This window comes from Capra hircus, chromosome 18, assembly GCF_001704415.2.
Source record: "Capra hircus breed San Clemente chromosome 18, ASM170441v1, whole genome shotgun sequence".
Lineage (NCBI taxonomy): Eukaryota > Metazoa > Chordata > Mammalia > Artiodactyla > Bovidae > Capra > Capra hircus.
This window is the reverse complement of record NC_030825.1, coordinates 27714563-27736286: the sequence shown is the minus strand read 5'-3', so window position 1 is coordinate 27736286 and position 21724 is coordinate 27714563. Positions and strand designations below refer to the sequence as shown.

The 21724-nt window shown below is 41.4% G+C and overlaps 1 protein-coding gene across 6 annotated transcripts in view; it reads left to right on the top strand.

The window, feature by feature from the left end:
• CNOT1 (CCR4-NOT transcription complex subunit 1) overlaps positions 3667–21724 on the top strand; it is an 84031-nt gene continuing 65973 nt past the window's right edge. For 4 of the 6 annotated variants that reach the window (XM_005692050.3, XM_013971002.2, XM_013971003.2 and 1 more), the window contains exon 1: positions 3699–3825. The gene's annotated coding sequence lies outside the window, so the exon portion shown is untranslated. Of the gene's footprint in view, positions 3826–21724 lie in introns of all 6 variants that reach the window. The other 2 variants (XM_005692051.3, XM_005692049.3) reach the window with 1 other exon arrangement.

The following is a 21724-nucleotide window of genomic DNA, read 5'->3' as shown; positions in this document are numbered from 1 at the left end:
GAAGCCACTCAGAATTCATGATAACACACAGTTGAAGACCTTTGATCTCCAAGCTATTTATGTGGGAGTCCTTGCAGGTACTAGGCTAAGTCCCCAAAACAAGTCAAATCCTAGGAGTAGTGTTGGTGTAGCTGGGGCTGCGAGTTTGGGGGTGGGAGGGAGGGGTTGGCAGTGGACAGAAGGGTCTCCCAGAGCAGCCTTAGGGTAAAGATAAGCTGAAGTGGGGAAAGGCAACTTAGCTTTATTTCATTCAACTTACTTTACTTTAGGAGATTTATGTCTAAGACCAACTACAATTCTAGTTGTAGAATTACAGCATTGATCTTAGATAGCCGACCTCTACAGGTATCTTTTTAAAAATATATATTTTAAATTATACAAATGAAACATGAATACATCCTATTTTCAAAAGTTCGAATCTATGGTAATAAAACAAAACAAAGGTCAATCTTGTCAAAGCTATGGTTTTTCCAGTGGTCATGTATGGGTGTGAGAGTTGGACTATGAAGAAAGCTGAGTGCTGAAGAATTGATGCTTTTGAACTGTGGTGTTGGAAAAGACTCTTGAGAGTCCCTTGGACTGCAAGGAGATCCAACCAGTCAATCCTAAAGGAAATCAGTCCTGAATATTCATTGGAAAGACTGATTTTCAAGCTGAAACTCTAATACTTTGGGCACCTGATACAGAGAACCGACTCATTGGGAAAGACCCCGATGCTGGGAAAAATTGAAGGCGGGCGAAGAAGGGGACGACAGAGGATGAGATGGTTGGATGGCATCACCGACGCGATGGACATGAGTTTGAGTAGGCCCTGGGAGTTGGTGATGGACAGGGAAGCATGGCATGCTATAGTCCATAGGATTGCAAAGAGTCAGACAGGACTGAGCCACTGAACTGACTGACTGAAAATAAAACAAAAAGCTCCCTTTACCCTTCCTCATTCCACTTCCTACCCAGGGATAACCAGTGATGTCAGCTGGGGGAAATGGCGTATCTTTTCAAATCTTTTAATACATTTATTTACAGGTAAATACAAATATAGTTCCTTTCTCCTACACAAATGGTAACATACTGATTATGCCATCCGTTTTTGGTTTTGTTTTTCTTATTCTGCACCTAACGATTAACAATAAATCTTTGAATCATTCCATATTAGTACCTACAGACTTATAGTTTTAAAAAACTTTGCGGTATTCCATACTCTTATTCATCTTCTTTTCTATTGTGTCCAATCTTTTAGGACCTCATTAACCCCATCAATTAATATCTTTAAATATCCATCTCTGTACAAATTTGCAATATTCACCTGTGGAGTAAATTCTTAGATATCGGATCAATGGGTCTATGCATTTTCAGTTTTAATAAATCTGGCTAAAATTCTGCTATCCATTGAGGTTTCAGCAATTTTATACAACAAGGTATAGGAAGGACTTATATTCTCATCCTTGATTCCGTGGTGGCTCAGACAGTAAAGCGTCTGCCCACAATGCAGGAGACCGGGTTTCGATCCCTGGGTTGGGAAGATTCCCCTGGAGAAGGAAATGGCAACCCACTCTAGTACTCTTGCCTAGAAAATTCCATGGATGGAGGAACCTGGTGGGCTACAGTCCCTGGGGTCACAAAGAGTCAGACACGACTGAGAGACTTCCCTCACTCACTGGTCTGTTTAAGGAATCTTCTATCACTAACATTATAATGTTTTAAATCCAATTCTCCATCGCATGATTTTTCAACATTTATTTTCTCACGTGTCTGTCAAGTGCCAGGCACTGTGCTAGGTGCTGGGATACAGCCATGAACAAGACTGAAGCAACCCTTCCGCTTATTGTACATGGGGTCCTTGGGTATCCTACACGTATTTGAAACCACCAGATACTCGGTTAAAGTTTGCTGGAAGAGTTGGCGTTCAACGAAGGCAGGTGTCAAAAAGTATTTTTAGGAGGTTAGAGAGATCAGTCAGTCACAAAAAGACAAATTATGCATGAGTCTACCTGTTCAGTTCAGTTCAGTCGCTCAGTCCTGTCCGACTCTTTGCGACCCCATGAATCGCAGCACGCCAGGCCTCCTTGTCCATCACCAACTCCCAGAGTTCACTCAAACTCACGTCCATCGAGTCTGTGATGCCATCCAGCCATCTCATCCTCTGTCATCCCCTTCTCCTCCTGCCCCCAATCCCTTCCAGTATCAGAGTCTTTTCCAATGAGTTAACTCTTCACATGAAGTGGCCAAAGTATTGGAGTTTCAGCTTTAGCATCATTCCTTCCAAAGAACACCCAGGGCTGATCTCCTTTAGAATGGACTGGTTGGATCTCCTTGCAGTCCAAGGGACTCTCAGGAGTCTTCACCAACACCACAGTTCAAAAGCATCAATTCTTGGGCGCTCAACTTTCTTCACAGTCCAACTCTCACATCCATACATGACCACTGGAAAAACCATAGCCTTGACTAGACGGACCTTTGTTGGCAAAGTAATGTCTCTGCTTTTGAATATGCTATCTAGGTTGGTCATAACTTTTCTTTCAAGGAGTAAGCGTCTTTTAATTTCATGGTTGCAATCACCATCTACAGTGATTTTGGAGCCCCAAAAAGATAAAGTCTGACACTGTTTCCACTGTTTCCCCATCGATTTCCCATGGAGTGATGGGACCAGATGCCATGATCTTCGTTTTCTGAATGTTGAGCTTTAAGCCAGCTTCTTCACTCTCCTCCCTCACTTCGCTGGATACAGGTGACCACAAAATCTTTTTTTAACCACGAAATCTTAAAAGAGATGTTTCTATATTTTTTTCTCCTGACAGCAAAGGGCATAAGTATTCCTTCTGCTACCACTAACAGGGACTAAGCCAAACAAAGAACCCGAGAGTTTCCTATTTCTCCGTAAGGAGTGCCTTCTTCCAGAGGCAGAACTAGACGGGAAAGTTCTGACCGGAGCATGAGAGGACCAAATGGGACTACGTTCTCCAGAATGCATTGCTCTTCCTGGGGCGTCGTAAATGAGGGAGGAACTCGCACTACTTTTGCGACAGGGATGGGCGGAGGGGGAGGACTACACATCCCAGGATGCAAAGCGCCAGAGCGCTAGTTAGAGCCTGGCTTGCTTGTAGGTTTCTCGTAACCGGCGTTCCCCGCCAAAGAGACGCGGGGCAGGACGGGAGTGTTTAAGATTGGGAATCCCCGTGGTCTACCGGACACTTGACACTTCGAAAGAGGAAGGAGAGTACTGGAAGGCTGTTTTTCACTCTAACTCAGAATAGTTCCCGCGCAAGGTGGAGAGGGCTTAAGGGCCCCCTCCTTTATTTATTGTTTCTCAGAGGCTTTGCCAGACCCCCATTGGTCGAGGATCTCGAGGGCAGGTGGGAAGTCCATGAAGCCCCAAATCGAAGTTATCTGCTTCTCCCCATTGGCCCTCGCCTCGAGCGCAGGCGCGAGGGCTCCGACTCCAGTCCCTGGGGACTGGTGAACGGCAATTGGCCAAAGCCCGCGAAGTAGGAGTCTGGATTGGTAGTTGCTAGCAGGAGCCTGGTTTCTTCCTTGACTTCTGCAAGTGATAGTGTGTGATTGGTTTAAATCCGCGGGCACCTGTCGATGATTGGGCGGGAGCCACAGGCGGGGTGCGCTCATTGGCTGGTGCTGGGTCCATCCCTTCTCGGGCGGGCAGCAAATGATGAAATAGGAACGGGGAGGGGAAAGGCCGCGACGTGAGCGCGCGACCTCCGGCGCCATTTTGTAGAGAAACAAGCGGAGTTAACCGAAGAGGGGGTCTAGGAGAACCGGAGTCGGGGACCCAGGAGTTTCCTGTGTCCAGCGCCGTCGGAGCCGCTTGAGGTGTGGTGGGCTGGGGTCGGGTGCCGAGGCCGACAGGCGGTGTCAGCTACGGAACTTGGGTGCCGGTGCGGGAAGGAACGGGGGTGGTCCCGGGGCCACTGGGAGCGTTTCCCGGGGCTCCGAGGTGTGAGGGGCAGTCGGGACGGGGAAGTGGCGAGGCGAGAGAGGGCGGACTGTCTCCCTTCGGCCCGCGGAGTCTTCGGCCTCTGAAGAGAAGAGGGCTTGGTGAAAGCTCTAGGAAACCGAGGGCAGAGCGCGGAATGAGACCCGGGATTGGCCCCCCCTTGCCCGGGCCTGGCGGCTCTGAGGGCGGTGTTGGCGGCACTTGGGGCGGCTGGGCCCTCGCTTCGCGCGGACTGCACCCTTCGCAGACTCCACGAGCTTCTCAACTGCCGGATGGGTGCTGCGGGCATCGGCCTCGGAGGCCTAGCTCCGGGGAGGCGGGGGGGCGAGGTGCCCGTGTTCGGAGGAGTTGCCGACTCCGGGTTCCTCTCGGTGGACCTGGAGCTGCCAGTCCTCCTCCCCCGCCCCCAGCACGTTGTCAAACCCCGGGTGTTTCGGGTGTCCGCCGGTGGGAGGGGCGGGCGGGAGCGAGCACTTCCTCATTACTTCTTGCCACAGGTTTTGTTCCACTCGCGCGCCCGGGCGCTCACTCAGTCTCCGGAGTCGGCCCCCACCCACCTGGCTCAGTGTCTGTTCTGTAGTAGTGGTGCTACTCGCCCAGGAGAAGAGCTCTCGTAGTGAGCCGAGCATTTGGGAGGCCTCTGTGAGAGATACTATGGGTCTCCAGGGGGTTACATAAGGCCAAAAGCACAAATGTTCTTTTTCAGTCCCACCCCCTCTGTAGATTTCACCCAAGTGGGTTCCCACAGATGAGTACCCTTCCTAGGATTAAACTTGAATGCTTGATGTCTGTGGGTCTGGAGATGTGTTTAAAATAAACTTTGAGCAGGAAGCTTTTCCCTTTGAAGTCACTCAAACATCACATATTTTAGGACTCTTAAAAGTATTTTTTCCTGAGAGTATTAACTCTTAGTCTCTCTTTTTATTTCTCTGTAATTCAATTGCCTTGGGGAGTTTAACAGTTAATAATTGAGTGAGTATAGTTGATTACTTTTTGCGGAGAAAATTCTGAGTGTTTGCCTCGTCCGTTTGATAGGAGTAGGGATACACGGATGGAAAAATGATTGGACAAATACAAAATCAGGAAGTAGGTCAAACAGATTAAGAACAAACTTGTTTATGTAGAAGTATTTGGACTTAATATCCTCAGGTTGTCATATCTATCCTTCCAGAGATTTGGCAGTGTAGTATTTTAGCTCTTAATAAGATATTTGGTAACAGTTTAAATTATCCTGTTTTAGGGCATTCCAAATTGTTACCTTGTCTAAGGAGAAAATGAGCTGATGGTACATAACGTTGTAGGCATCTAGTTGTGCTTTGAAATGGTCGCATGATAATACTTGTTTGGAGAGTTGGTCCCTTTTCAACAAGTGAAGGGTCCCAATTCCTTCCGTGGAAACAAGGCAGAGATTTGACCATCAGTAACAACGTCTTACCCTCTTCTTGCCTAAGATTGTAACCTTAGCAGTTTTAAGGCACCTTTTTCTGGCATTATTGTGGAACAACTGAAATGCTTTTGGTTCCTAACTCAAATGGATCTCTGGCTTAGCCAGAGAGAAATACAGTCTCTTAGATTTCTGCTGGGGTTTTAAGTACTGGTCTCTTTAATATGGATCTTGTCAGGCTAAGTACTGTAATGTCCTTCTAACTTTGGGTTAAGTCATTAAAAGAAAAAAACTCGGAGGACAGAAGAGGAAATGCTTATTTCTTGACAATATGCTTAAAGACTAATATCAAATTTGCTTGAATGTTCCTTTTTCCAAGTATATTTTTGGTTAGATCCTGATCTAGTTATGAGAAGTTTCTTTTTAACCAACTTAAGTTTATGAATTTATGAACTTGAATCTTTATTTCATTCTACTGTGTAACAGATCTTTGTTACTCAATACTGTGGAAGAGAATCTATCTACAGTAATTTAAATTGGATGCCCAGATTTTTCAAGACACTTATTTTTGGTAAGATGTTTATGATTCTTGAATTAACAAAATTTGGAGAAGGCAGTGGCACCCCACTTCAGTACTCTTGCCTAGAGAATCCCATGGATGGAGGAGCCTGGTGGGCTGCAGTCCATGGGTCGCTAAGAGTTGGACACAACTGAGCGACTTCACTTTGACTTTTCATTTCCATGCATTGGAGAAGGAAATGGCAACCCACTCCAGCGTTCTTGCCTGGAGAATCCCGGGGGGCGGCGGGGGGTGGTGGAGCCTGGTGGGCTGCCATCTATGGGGTCACACAGAGTTGGACACGACTGAAGTGACTTAGCAGCAGCAGCAGTACCAGTCATAAACTTGGTGTTTGGTTTTTTTTGGTAAGAGAGCAAAACTAACTTGTAAGTCATTAAAAAAATATTGGTTGAAGCATTTAACTGGCCCTCTTTCCAAACTGAACTTCCTGTGGGGAAGTTTCAAAATGGCATCCTACTGAGTCTTATATTAAGACCTTATATAAAGATCATGCAGTTCCTTTCCTATTTGCTCACAATGTTAAAGAAGCATATTTCGAAGCTAAAATGGGCTCAAATCCTTCATCCTTTTATGTACACAATAGTTAATTTTAAGGTACTTTTCATTCATGTATTTGCAGGAACGTAGCAAAGCAAATAAATTATTCGTTGAAAAACTCGTTTGAGAAGTCAGTAGAAGTGTAGACTTAATTTGAAATCCTGTGTTGAGATTTGAAGGAAATACAGCCTTTGGGAGTATGGAGTATAGGTTTGAGAAATGCATTTCTGGAAAAAAAAAATGTATTTCTACCTCTAGGCTAAATTAGAATGTTGAAAGAGATGTTAAAGTGTCTGCAGTGGAGGTGTAGGTTTTGTTGTTGTGGGTTTTTTTGTTTTTGTTTTGTGGTGTTGGACTAATTATATAAAATGTAAAGTGAAAGCATTATTTGAAAGATACCATTTTATTGCTCCTAAGCTTCCTATTAAGAGCTCAACACTTCCCCTTTTAGATAATTAGTTTGAAAGTTTGTCACCTTGGATTTAGAGCTCTTAGGTTTGAAATGCAGCGGTACTGTTAATTTTTTTGTGAACTCATAATCAGAATAGTTACTTCTTTGTTTCAGACCCTGTCTTTTTTGCATTAGCTTTCTAACTGATCTCCAGTGTGTTTTGTTTATTGGATTTCTTTATTACATAAATAATACATGAAAATGTTGTAAATGTAAATGATTCCAGGAATGCAGTTAGTTTTTTATATTAAAGACCAATTGTCTACCAAGTCATTGGTTTGAATCTAGGCATTCTGTACTCAAGTTTTTCAGTACTTTGACCTATCACTGTGTAAGTATTGACCCCTCTGTACTCACAGCAGCATGTTACTAACTTATGGTGTAGTTAAAAGGTTGTTGCAGAGTGGTTCCCAAATGCGTTTTTGCCCCTGTTATCTGGAGTGTCATCATCTGTAGTTACCAAAACATTACCATTCCAATTCATATCCACATGTACTGTCTATAATCTTTTCCCTGATTCCCCTAAGCAAAATTAATTTCTTCTTCCTCTTGGCCAGTTTCACTTACCTGTACCATATATTGATTTGTAAGTTTTCTATCCTACTTTGTAGTAGGTAAGGAGTCTCTCATCCTCCAAACACATGCAGTTGTCCTGAGTTGTAATTGAATAGTGCTTCCATTTGTTACACTTGGGTAGATTTATTGAACATGGCGTTCTTGGAAAACCATACACCCTGGTTTTTGTTCTTTGAGCGCACAGGCTGTTTCTCTTCGAGCTATATATACTTAAAATTCAGTTGACATCTTTTAGAAAGTTAAACTTTGAAATCTAGTCATACAGAATTAATGGTATGTTTAGAAAATTGAAGCCCAGGAAATTGAAGTGACTTCCTTAGATTAGTATTAGACCAGATTTTCTTACTCTAGCCCACTGTTGGTTCTGTCTTGCCATACTACTAAAGTACAAGGAAAACTTTGATCGTTCATCAAAAAGGTGAGGATAATCTATGATCAACCACTTATTTTTAGAGGACAAGATACAAAATTTGAGTTTTTCATCTCTTCAGTGTGAAAAAATAAACTCAAGTATGACAGAAAAGATAGTCTTTTACAGTTATTGAAAGTGGGCATTACTGAACTTCAGTGTAATAAACTTGCATTTATTTCTTTTGAGGCCTTCAAAGGATGAGTGGCTTAAAAAAATTTCTTTTTTTTACTTAAATTTTAAAATGTTCTTCACTGTAAATTGAATTGTGACAGACATTTGAGTAAGTTTTCTTTTGGTGTAGTTAGTTTTAAGGTATAGCTCTAAGAAGAGTTCTCTTATTTTTTAGCAGTCTTAAATATATGGCATAGCTTTGTAATTTTGCACATGTTACTGGGAAGATGCTTCTGAATATTTGATTTCAGATCAAGAACTGATTCTTTTCTGATTTTGGAGTAAGCATGCTTTTTGAGCTCTTTTCACTTTTTATAAATAAATTATTTGCTAACACTGAACTGAACAGTTGTTTAAAGTATGCTGATGTATGGATTGTAGTCTCTTAAAAATGTGAAGAGACTTTCCTGGTGGTCCAGTGGTTGAGACTTTACGCTTCTACTTCAGGGAGAGCTGGTTCAGTCTCTGGTTGGGAAACTAAGATCCCATGTGCTGCATGGCCATAAAATAGATAAAATTGTGAAGCTATCCACACAAGGCTATTAAATGTTTTTTAAGTTAGTATTAAGATTCCATTGCCTTGAGTAAAATTAGCATATTTGAAGTAAGTCAACTCTTGATCAATTTGTTTCTATCCTTGGCAGAGCTTTCATTTCAAACCAATTTATTACCTGTCGACTCTTATGCCCTTGAATATTTCCTTATTCCTTGCCAGGTGGGTTCTAAGAAAAAGTTTTACACTAAACCTTTCTAAGCCTGGAAATACATAATTTGGGGGTGTCCACAATTTGAATTATTCATGCTGGTGCTCTTTGTTCTTTAGGTAGTGAAGAGATATGTATACCATGTATAGTCATTATTATGGCATGAGTATTTTAGGAATAATCCTCTTCCCTTTTCAGACAGTTATGCTAGATGTTACAGAAGTTGAGATTGTCTGTCCAAAGGTAAACTTTAAAAATTCCTTGAAAGTATTTGATTTTTGTCTTCTCCAATCACTAAGCCCTCAAGGACTGGCAACTACAAAATGTTGGTATGATAAATTGCTTTAATATACTAACCTAGTTTTGGGATATGTGTATAGCTTTTTAGAGTTCTTCTGTGTTTGGGTTTCAGTCACTAATTCTCTTAATGTGCTATTATCTACTTTGCTTTCTACCCTTGGCTCCCCTATGGTTTATTCTCATCTAGAGTGATTCTTATATTTTTATTTTACTTTACAATACTGTATTGGTTTTGCCATACACTGACATAAATCCGCCGCGGGTGTACATGAGTTCCCAATCCTGAACCCCCTCCCACCCCATATCATCTCTCTGGGTCATCCCAGTGCACCAGCCCCCAGCATCCTGTATTGAACCTAGACTGGCAATTTGTTTCTTACATGATAGTATACATGTTTCAATGCCATTCTCCCAAATCATCCCACCCTTTCCCTCTCCCACAGAGTCCATAGAGTGATTCTTATATTTTTAAAACTAAGGTTGTGTCTTCTGTTCAAACTGTTCATTGATTCTCCATTTGTCTTTAGTAAAAGCCAAAGAAAGTCCTTTCATCATTAGCCCTGTCCTGTATCTTCTCATATATTCCACCTTCCTCCCGCCAACTTACTCTCTCCCTCCCTAAGTTTACTTCAGCTACAGTTGACCTCCATGTCTTTCTTTTCACACATTTTTCCTCTCTGAGGAAGCCTTTGCGTTAACTGACAGGTCTCTCTGCCTGGAACATTCTTTCCTCAGATGTGTTCATGGCTAACTAAACCCTTCAACTCCTTAAAATCTGCTTAAATAACTGCTTTCTCCATAAGACTAACTGACCACCCTACTTTAAAATCTATGGCACCCTGCACCCCCTTCCAACTTGGTTCACTTTACTTTGCTATTTTTCCATAGTATGTAGTGTCTTTTAAAATATGCTTGATAATTTTTTATGATTTTTGTTTCTCTCCCACAGTGGGAATGCAGGGATATATGGCTGTTCACTGGTGTAGCTCAAATACCTGACACATAAACTGTTTCTTGGATAAGTTTTGGTAGCCACTTCACATTAGCCATATACTATTTCCTAACACTTGGTGGATATGAGTTGTGCTTGACTTTATGTTGACTTTGTGGAAAGCCAAACTTGAGGTGTTCACATTCTAGGGCCCACCCTGCAGAAAGTGGATGGAAAAGCTGTTTTTTGAACAAGGGCACTGTTTATGTTTGGGCAAAGTAGTTCATTGGTGGTGCTGTTCTCCTTCTTTGCAAGATGTCTATTGCATCTCTCCTTCGCACTGAATTCCAATGACTGTCTCATTCATGTTTCAAAATGCTTTTGGAGACAATATTGCTTCCTAGTTTATTCCAGTGAATACCCTTTTGGGGTTCAGGTTTGTTGTCAGGGTTATTTTGCTTACTTTGTATTCATATATTGTTGGGATAAGTCACAAGTTTACTTAAAATTAATTTTAATTTTAGACTGGCATATGTGAAACACTACATATAGAAAAGGAATACCATGTTTCACTGATTCTAAAACATTTTTAACATTTTAACACCTCTGGAATTGAGATGTATCATGTCAGAAGAAATATTACCAAATAAACTTTGTAAGTGATAACATAAAATAATGATCACAATTGTTATCACAATTGAAGACAAACCAACCTAGAATGAGATTATGGAAAATTATCTCCAGCTTTGATGGGTGATGAAGGTGGAAGAAATGCAAATTTTTAATACATTTTATTTCCTGATAAGTCTAGTCAAATTGTATTTTAGAAACCTAGAAATGGAATACTGGTTTTGGACTTAGAAGGGTTATGGAAAATTTTTGCTGCCCTCAAAGCTAGTTGTTTGGTTAGGAGTGGAGGCAAAGAAGAGATAGGAAGCAAACCCAAGGTCTGTTCTCAGGAACTGATGAAAAGATAATACACATGAAACAATAGTGAGCAATGTGATTAAATTTTAACTACGCAGCATGCGTACTGAAGGGAAGGGGAGATGGGTCAGCACTTCAACTTGTAGACCATCTGATGTATTTGGAAGGGTTTGGAGGGACTGGGGCTTGGGCCGGGCCCTGGTCTTATTGCCTAATGGTTTTATCCTCTCTATGGAGGAGTCTTGGCCTGTCTCCTGGTGACCACTAATGTCCCTCTCATGGAGGTCATTAGTGATCTCCTAGTAATTTTGATAATTTACAATAATTTCTTTTTTATGCTGCCAAATATATGTCATAAAATCCCTTCTCCATGGTTTTCATAGACTGTTATTGATGTGTTATTTATTGGTTGCTACACGATGAGTTTAGAAATAGCTAAACTCCCAAGTTTACCTATTTTTAAAAAATTTTTTGGCTTTTTATTCAGAGGCACAGCCTGGCTAGATGCTTCTGACAAAGTGTTCTCACAAAGTTGCAGTGCAGGAATCCATAGGCCATAATCATCTTGTGCCTGAAGGATAGTAAGAAGGGTCTGAAGGGTACAAGCTTACTCATGTAGCAGTTGTCAGATCTCAGATCCTTGCTGGCTGCTGTTTAGGAGGTATCAGTTCCTTGCCATATTGCCCTCTCCACAGGGTTACTCACAACAGGACAGCTTGCTGCTTTCTCTCAGAGCACAGGTTTAGAGAGGTAAACAAAGCTGAAGTCGGTCTTCATGTAACTTAATCTTGGAAGTGATTTTCTAGTCTCTTATTTTGAAGTCACACTTAAGGTCCAGCCAACATTTAAGGGAGCAGATTACTTAAAGATGTAAATATTAGGCAGAAAATATTGGGGTTATTTTACAGGTTGCCTGCCGCAGTGGACAGATTCTTCCTGGGAGCTCTCCTATGGATGTTATCTGTTGCTAGGTTTTAGTTATTACCATTAAGTAAAGAACTCTCCTTGGTTTCTGATATTAACAACTCTCAAGTTTCTTCCACCTCTCTGTCCACTCGTCCCTTTGTGAGTTCCCCTCTTTTTGTCCTTATTGAAGTATAGTTGAGTTATAGTGGTAGTTTGTTTCAGATGTACAACATAGTGATTCAGTATTTTTATGGGTTATACTCTATGTAAAGTTATTATAAAATATTGGCAATATTTCCTATGCTGTACAGTATATCTGCATAATAGCTTGTACCTCTTAATCCCTTGTCCCTATCTTGCCCCTCCTCCCATTCCTCTCCCCCATTTAACCACTAGTTTGTTCTGTGAATCTGCTCCTGTTTTCTTATATTCATTTTTTTTCCCCCAGATTGCACAAGTGGTAACTTACAGCATTTGTCTTTGATTTTACTAGGCATAATACCCTCTAGGTCCATCCACATTGTTACAAATGGCAGAATTTCATTTTTTTTAAATGGCTGAGTAATAGTCCATTATATATATATTTATATATGTCCATTATATATGTGTGTGTGTCCCTGTATATGTGAATGGACACATCTTTATCTGTTCCTCTATTGATGGACATTTAGGTTGCTTTGATATCTTGGCTATTATAAATAATGCTGCAGTGTGCATTGGGGTATATGTTTCTTTTCAAATTAGGGTTTTAATTTTCATTTGATACATACCTGGGAGTGAAATTGCTGGATCATATGTGGTTCTGTTTTTTAGTTTTTGAGTTTTTTTTTTAACCTTTCCATAAGTTCTAAGCTTCCTTAGGACTCTTTGTAGGCCTGTCTTATGCTCATTTCTGTAATTCTCCTATGCTATCATCGAAAGCATCATGACGAACAAAGCTAGTGGAGGTGATGGAATTCCAGTTGAACTATTAAAATCCTGAAAGATGATGCTGTGAAAGTGCTGCACTCAATATGCCAGCAAATTTAGAAAACTCAGCAGTGGCCACAGGACTGGAAAAGGTCCGTTTCCATTCCAGTCCCAAAGAAAGGCAATGTCAAAGAATGCTCAAACTACCACACAATTGCACTCATCTCACTCTCTAGTAAAGTAATGCTCAAAATTCTCCAAGCTAGGCTTCAGCAATACATGAACCGTGAACTTCCTGATGTTCAAGCTGGTTTTAGAAAAGGCAGAGGAACCAGAGATCAAATTGCCAACATCCGCTGGATCATGGAAAAAGCAGGAGAGTTCCAGAAAAACATCTATTTCTGCTTTATTGACTATGCCAAAGCCTTTGACTGTGTGGATCACAATAAACTGGAAAATTCTGAAAGAGATGGGAATACCAGAGCACCTGACCTGCCTCTTGAGAAACCTATATGCAGGTCAGGAAGTAACAGTTAGAACTGGGCATGGAACAGCAGACTGGTTCCAAATAGGAAAAGGAGTACATCAAGGCTGTATATTGTCACCCTGCTTATTTAACTTCTATGCAGAGTCTATCATGAGAAACGCTGGGCTGGAAGAAGCACAAGCTGGAATCAAGATTGCTGGGAGAAATATCAATAACCTCAGATATGCAGATGACACCACCCTTATGGCAGAAAGTGAAGAGGAACTCAAGCCTCTTGATGAAAGTGAAAGAGGAGAGTGAAAAAGTTGGCTTAAAGCTCAGCATTCAGAAAATGAAGATCATGGCATCTGGTCCCATCACTTCATGTGAAATCGATGGGGAAACAGTGGAAACAGTGTCAGACTTCATTTTTTTGGGGTCCCAAATCACTGCAGATGGTGATTGCACCCATGAAATTAAAAGATGCTTACTCTTGGAAGGAAAGTTGTGACCAACCTAGATAGTGTATTGAAAAGCAGAGACATTACTGCCAACAAAGGTCCATCTAGTCAAGGCTATGGTTTTTCCAGTGGTCGTGTATGGATGTGAGAGTTGGACTGTGAAGAAATCTGAATGCCGAAGAATTGATGCTTTTGAACTGTGGTGATGGAGAAGACTCTTGAGAGTCCCTTGAACTGCAAGGAGATCCAACCAGTCCATTCTAAAGGAGATCAGCCCTGGGTGTTCTTTGGAAGGAGTGATGCTAAAGCTGAAACTCCAATACTTTGGCCACTTCATGCAAAGAGTTGACTCATTGGAAAAGACTCTGATGCTGGGAGGGATTGGGGGCAGGAGGAGAAGGGGACGATAGAGGATGAGATGACTAGATGGCATCACCGACTCGATGGACATGAGTTTGAGTGAACTCCGGGAATTGGTGATGGACAGGGAGGCCTGGTGTGCTGTGATTCACGGGGTTGCAAAGAGTCAGACACGACTGAGCGACTGAACTGAACTGATCATCTGTATGTTGATTCTGAGATCTGTTATTTGCATCCCACACTTGCTGTGCTCCTGGCTGTAAGTACAACTGTCCAGTGGATTTTATCTGTATGCCTCACTTCAGACAATCCTCATTATCTTTCTTGCCCTTCACACTTTCTTCCTCAGTTGTTTCATGTCAGGAGTAAGTGGAACTCAGGTGCTTAGTCTAGAAAGGTGAATATTTGATTTTTCCTCTTTCTTCACTGCTTTCCTTACTCTCCACAGTTAAGAGTCCTTTCAATTCCCTCTTGAATGCATTCACATCTTTTTCTCACTGATAGCCTTAATTTCTCTGACTTCTTCTCAATTTTTCACATTGTCAAAAAGTAACTTTTAATTTCACCCATTCATGTCTGTTAGTAGACAGAGCAAGCTAACATTGTAACTAATAACCCCAAGATATTAGTGGCTTAGCAGGGTAGACATTTGTATCTTTCATTGAGAGTGTTCATTTAGGTTACCTTCTGTGTAGTAGTAATTGAACCCAGGCTCCTTCCATCTTGTGATGCCACCTCCCTCTAGGTGCTAGGAGTTCTATTCATTCACCTGGCAGTTGGTAGAAGAATCAGAGGATCATGCGTATGAGGTTTTACGGACTGGCTCTGGAAGTGGCTGATAATCATTTTTGGCCTACATTTCATTGGGTAGAGCTTAGTCTGTTTGCCACACCTGTGCAGGAGCCTGAAAAATAAGTCCGGCTATTGAGCCAGGAAGAGAAAACAGATTCGGTGAGCATTTAACCAGAATCTGTCACTTCCTTCTTCCCTAAAACATAGTTCAGTCACTCAGTCATGTCCGACTCTTTGCGACCCCATGAATCACAGCATGTCAGGCCTCCCTGTCCATCACCAACTCCCAGAGTTCACCCAAACCCATTTCCATTGAGTCGGTGATGCCATCCAGCCATCTCATCCTCTGTCGTCCCCTTCTCCTGCCCTCAATCCCTCCCAGCATCAGAGTCTTTCCAGTGAGTCAACTCTTCGCATGAGGTGGCCAAAGTACTGGAGTTTCAGCTTTAGCATCGTTCCTTCCAAAGAACACCCAGGACTGATCTCCTTTAGAATGTGCATATCTAAGCCAATCTGAATAGCTTCCAGAATTGTCTTTATGATAAAATGTAAAATTCTCAAATGGATTCTGCACATTCTAGAGAAGAGACCCACAAATTGAGTCCACTTACCTTCAAAAGGCATTTCTTCTCGGTTAGTAACAGAAGGAATGTGTTGGGAGGTGGGTGCCCAGTAATTCTGTAGAAAGACTCACAGGACTTGGCATATGGCTCTACTCAGGGCTGTGATTTATTACAGCAAAAGGATACAAAGCAAAATCAGGAAAGCAAACATGCCGAAGAGTCCACCTGTCAGTGCAGGATATGCAGATTTGATCCCTGGATCAGGAATATTCCCTGGAGAAAGAAATGGTGACCCATTCCAGTATTCTTGCCTGGGAAATCCCATGGACAGAGGTTGGAAAAGAGCTGGGCACAACTTAGTGAGTAAACAACAGCCAAGGAAAACTAGGGCTTGTTCTCCCGTGCCTGAGCCTCTCCCAGTGGGAGTCACACAGGACTCACTTAATTCCTCTAGCACTTGTGACAACACATGTGTATGAAATGTTGCCTGGCAGGGAAGCTCATAGAGACTCAGTGCCTCGGTTGGTTATGAAGAAGGCACCTTCTGCCTACCACATAGAAAAATTTCAGATTCCCAGAGGGAAAACAGCTGTTCAGCATAAGCCACATTTTTGGGTACAGTTTAGGCACAGTGAGCCTCATTCTGGGAATGGCAGTTCTCTCAAAATCCAAGTACTGACAACAGCCAAGAGCCAACCTGGCAAGTCTTCCTAAGGAGAACCGATCTCAGGTCTTCTCTGTTAAATTAACTCTTTTCTGCACAGGGAATGAGGTTCAGACCTCTGTAGATTGGGATTTCTATATAGAGAATCTTGGAATATGCAAAAAAATTTTATTGACCTTAACTTTTGTTTTTGAAAATTGCTTTTTTATCAGTGGGGATAAAAAGGTTAATTGCCATCTTAGCTTCTCTCATCTAACTTTTCATGTATGGTTACTGTTTGTATTCCTCTAGATAGTCCGCATATAAGGACTACACACATGTAGCTTGCTTTTATCCCCTAATAGATATTTCCAGTCTTTCTAGGTAGCTCTTTTTTTTAGTATTACATAATATTCCAGTTTTTTATTTGCTTAACCAGTGCCCTTTTGGTGGATCCCAGGCAGTTCTCAGTAAGTTTTTTAAAGAGTTGGTCATTTCCTGGATGAAGAAGGAATCAATTAAAAGACAAAGTGCAGAGATAGGGGGCTTAGGGCCCTAAAGCTCTTTTTTTCTTTTTTTAAATATGATGTATTATTTATCTGAAATTCAAATTTAGTTATCCTACTGTTTTACTTTCTGGCCACACTGTGTGGCATATGCTCTTATTATTCATCATTTTCTGTAAGATTGGCGATACTTATATCAGGAAATGGCATTAAAACAATTAGATTCTTTAAAATACTTATTTGGAAGTTATAATGCAAGTTGTGTTTTTTAAATCCTGTATCTCCTACCCTATTATTACCATGTTTTCATAATTCTTCTACTTAGTAGCTGCAAGTTCAGCTATTTCTCTTTAAAGTTGGGATAATACCTTCCTCAACAAGTTACCAGATTTAAATAAACTGACATAGTTGACCCTTGAACAATGTGTGAGCTGGGGCACCAACTCCATTGCAATAAAAAACTCTTGGGCAGCTTTACAGTTTTTATCTGTAGGTTCAACCAACTTTGGGTGTGGTACTGTAGTATGCATTTATTAAACAGAAATCCACATATAAGAGGACCCTCCCAATTCAAACCCTTGTTTAAGGGTCAGCTATAGGTAAAATGTTTAGAATAATTCTAATATTAAAGTATTTGTTGTGATTATGCTTCTGTAAGTTATCCTATTATGTACACGGTAATTATAAGTAGAATTATAATAAGTGAGCCAACATTTTGGATGAATGACTTGGAGCTGTACACAGTAAATTTAGAGCCCCTGCCTACTGGAGAAGTATTAAACATCAGGATATATATTTTAAGTTAGGGCGGGTTTGGTCCCTGCGTTGGGAAGATCTCCTGCAGAAGGAAATGGCAACTCCAGTATTCTTGCCAGGAAAATCCATCGCACAGAAGAGCCTGGCAGGCTACAGTGGATGGAATCGAAAAGAGTTGGACTCAACTTAGCGACTGAACAACAGCAATAAGGGTTTAGTTGGTCATGAAGTGAGCTCTCGTAAGGAAACCAAAGTGAAAAGGGGGACATCTGGGAAAATTAGTATTGGTTGCTTCTGGATGCAAGAGTAGATACTTGCTCTGATTCATATGGGCCATAGCACTTTACAGTGTTGTCCAGTATGGCTGGTCCAGTATGGCTGCCCACATACGGCTTAGTGCTGCACAGGGGAACTTCGTTTCCCAGCCAGGATCAAACTTGAGCCCACTGCACATGAAGTGCGTACTTTTAACCAGTGGACTGCCAGGGGAGTCCCTAATTTTGTACTAAGATTAGTAAAAGTTAAGTAATATTTTAGAAATTGAGCCTTTTGGTCACTGGTCACATTTCAGTAGCCGCATGTTCGTAGCTGCCATATTAAACTGTGCAGTTGTAGAACATTTTCATAATCGAAGGAAAGTAATGAGAAAAGAAGGCTCAACTCAGCCTCTTTTAGTCAGAATACTACTTTTAAAGACTTAGTAAAGAGAACAGACTTGTAGACACAGTCAGGGAAGGACAGGGAGGGACAATTGAAAGAGTAACATTGACACAAACCTTTGTTGTTGTTGTTCAGTCCTGTGGGATTGTTTGCCACCCCGTGGACTGCTGCATGCCAGGCCTCCCTGTCCTTCACCATCTCCTGGAGCCTGCTCAGACTCATGTCCATTGAGTTGATGATGCCATCCAACCATCTTGTCCTTTGTCATCCCCTTCTTCTGCCTTCAGTCTCTCTTAGCATCAGGGTCTTTTCTAATGAGTCAGCTACCATATGTAAAATAGCCAGTGGGAGTTTGCCGAATGATGTTAACTGGTGCTCTGTGACATACTGGAGGGGTGGGATGGGGGTTCAGGAGGGAGGGGACATATATATATCTATGACTGATTCATGTTGATATATGGCAGAAACTAACACAATATTGCAAAGCAGTTATCCTCTGATTAAAGGCTATCACAGGCAGAGCCTAAAAAAAAGAGAAGAATTTTCAAGGTCAGACTTTGGTATTAGTAGAGTATACCTAAGAATTCTGTGTGTTTTTAATAATGGAAGTTGGGGGTTCAGTAAACCTGATAGTCTTGGGCCTAGTCTATTTGGCTTTTTTCGGGGGGGAGCTTCTCAAAGTACCTATTGATGCCATATTTAAACCTAGAGCAAGCAAGTTAGGTGATACTGTGAAGGTTGCTGGCCTCTGCTATGAATAACCAAATTACCTTTACAAAGATGTCTCTGGTCTAGCCAAAAAAGGAATCAGTGGGAGGGACTTTCCTTATGTTACAACAACAGGCTGTGTCAAGTTATACTTTTCTTAAACTAATCCCAGAGCTATTTGTAAAATCGGTGGTTTTGTAATTTTAAAATTCAAAAAAACCCATCTCCAGAGTTTAAAACGTAATGTTCTGTTCTCTTTGCCCAAAGATTTTGACTCTTTCGGTGTAAGGTAATGTTTAGGAATCATCATTTTTGGCCAAGCCATGCAGCTTGCATGATCTTAGTTCCCTGATTAGGGACTGAACCTGGGCCCACAGCAGTGAAATCTTGGGAGTCCTAACCACCGGACTGCTAGGGGATTCCCAGGAATCAGCTTTTTAAAAAAGAATTCCATTTATTTCTGGCGTGCTGGGTCTTCCTTGATGTGCGAGCTACTCTGTAGCTGTGTGCAGTCTTTTCATTGTGATGGCTTCTCTTATTGTGGTGGCTTCTCTTCCATGGAGCTTAGGCTCTGGGGTGTGTGGGCTTCCGTTGTGGCATGTGGGCTCAGCAGCTGTAGCTCCCGGGCTTTAGAGCACAGGCTCAGTAGCTGTGGCAAATGGACTGACTTGTTTCTCGACATGTGGGATCATTCCGAATCAGGGATGTCTCCTGCATTGGCAGGCATTCTTTACCACTGAGCCACCAGGGAAGCCCCAGGAATCAGCATTTTTTCCCCTCCCACTCCTTATATACGATTGCCTTGTTGCAAGCATCGCAGTAAATTCTGTATTCTGTTAAGCCCCTTGAGGTCCGTGTTTATTTTTATGTTTTCTGTAGCATCTAAAGTATGCACATGGTATATGGTTAGGCTCAACTGTGAATTAATAGGAGGGCCATCTCTAGAAGATGATTCTTATGGTATAGTATAGTGGAGTAAACTGCAAAAGTATCATTTGACATTTTGTATAATCCTGATAAAAAAGGAATAATAATAGTGAAACTTTCCAATTAAAAATATTTTCAAAGTTTAATGAACTTGATCTTGTTTCTGTAGTAAGATTTATGTTGGTTTTATGCTTGAAAGAGCTACACATACTTTAATCTCCAAATTATTGACAGTCATCATCAGCAAGAAGTTTCACTTACATAAATATATGATACATTCAGAGCATTTTTTTCAAGACATTAAAAAATTTTAAATTGAAGTGCTTAAAGATAAAGGCTTGTCCTTTTTATTTAGTACTGACTTTTAGAAAAATGTGAACGTATTTTGAGCCCAACATTAAAAATAATGATGTAAAAGTAAAGATGTTGCTTTAATTTGAGAATTTGTGTGCATAGCAGCATTGCAGCTGTCTTGGATGCCATTTGAACAGAGAAGACGAGATTTAAGGGTTTCAGTTGCTCCTGTGAGGAGCCAACGACTCAGCTTTACCATATCATCATGGGGACCAGTCAGTCACAACTTGGTCTGCCTGTTTACCCTTCTTGGCATGTGGTATGTAAACTTCTCCAGCAGCTCCACAGAAAAGATTGACAGTTGCTTACTTTTCAGCTAGCTGTTAAAAACTGATGTTGAGGTGAAAGAGCATCATCTACTGTGCTTGTGATGGGTACCTTCTGTTGTTCCCATGAGGGCTCTGGAAATCCTTATCTCTGCTATACCTTAAGGATAAACCCTTTTGGGAAAGCTTTGGTATAGCTGAGAGATTCCCAGGTGGTGCAGTGGTAAAGAATCCACTTGCAAGTACAGATGGGGCTTCCATCCCTGGGTTGGGAAGATCCCCTGGAGGAGCAAATGGCAACCCACTCCAGTATTCTTGCCTAGAAAATTTCCATGGTCAGAGGAACCTGTAGTCCGCAAGGAGTCAAACACCTGGAGAGACAGAGAGCACAGGCTCAATAGTTGGGGCAAATGGACTTAATTGTTCCTTGACAGGTAGGATCTCTCCGAATTAGGGATTGAACCCATGTCTCGTGCATCATTGCAGGCAGATTCTTTACCACTGAGCCACCAGGGAAGCCCTAGGGATCAGCATTTTGAGTACTGCAGATACACAGATGCACACGCACACACACACACGCACACACACGCACACACGGTATAGCTGAGGCCTCATTTTACACATCGGGAGGGGGAAGCATATATGTTTAGTCACTTTTACACATCGGGAGGGGGAAGCATATATGTTCAGTCACTTATTCAAGGTCATTTACCCTTTACTGGTCTTTATGGTTTTAAATTTTGAATTTTAAAAAATAATTGCTTAAACTTACCTTAAAATTTTTACTTTGTAAAAATTACCATGTACTTGTAAAATTTTATTTGTTTATTTATTTGGTAAAAATTTAAATACAACTTGAGTACAAAGTCAGTTTTTGGAAATCTCATCATATGGTAGTAATTCCTGCTTATAATGATGAAGGTGATACATGCCCCCATCCCCAGTTTTGTTAAGAAAAATTCTTTCACATGTACAGAAAAAAGAACAGTACAGTGAACAACCCTGTAACGTCTTCCTAGATTCAAGTTAACATTCTGCCATGTTTATTTTCTCTACATTTCTATATTTTTACTGAAGTATTTGATCACAAATATTTCAGCATGCATCTCCTACAAATTAAGACTTTCTGCCATATGCATGTGTACATGCTCAGTTGTGTCCAACGCTTTGTGACCCCATGGACTATATAGCCTGCCAGGTTCCTCTGTCCATGGGATTTTCTGGGTAAGAATACTGGAGTGGTTTGCCATTTCCTTCTCTGGGATTTTCCTGACCCAGGGATGGAACCTGCGTTTCCTGCATTGCAGGCAGATGCTTTATTGCTGCGCCACTAGGGAAGCCCTATACTATTGGTGGTTCTTGCCTGAATTGGTTTTTATACTGGGCAGCGTTATTACAAAATGGCAACTTAATCTTTTATACTTCTAAAATTTGTTAGCCAGTACCTTTCTGTACGAGGTACATCTTGTCCTTCCTCTTTAAGTGTAATCATGGATTCAGAAATTCTCATTCACTGTGTTACAGT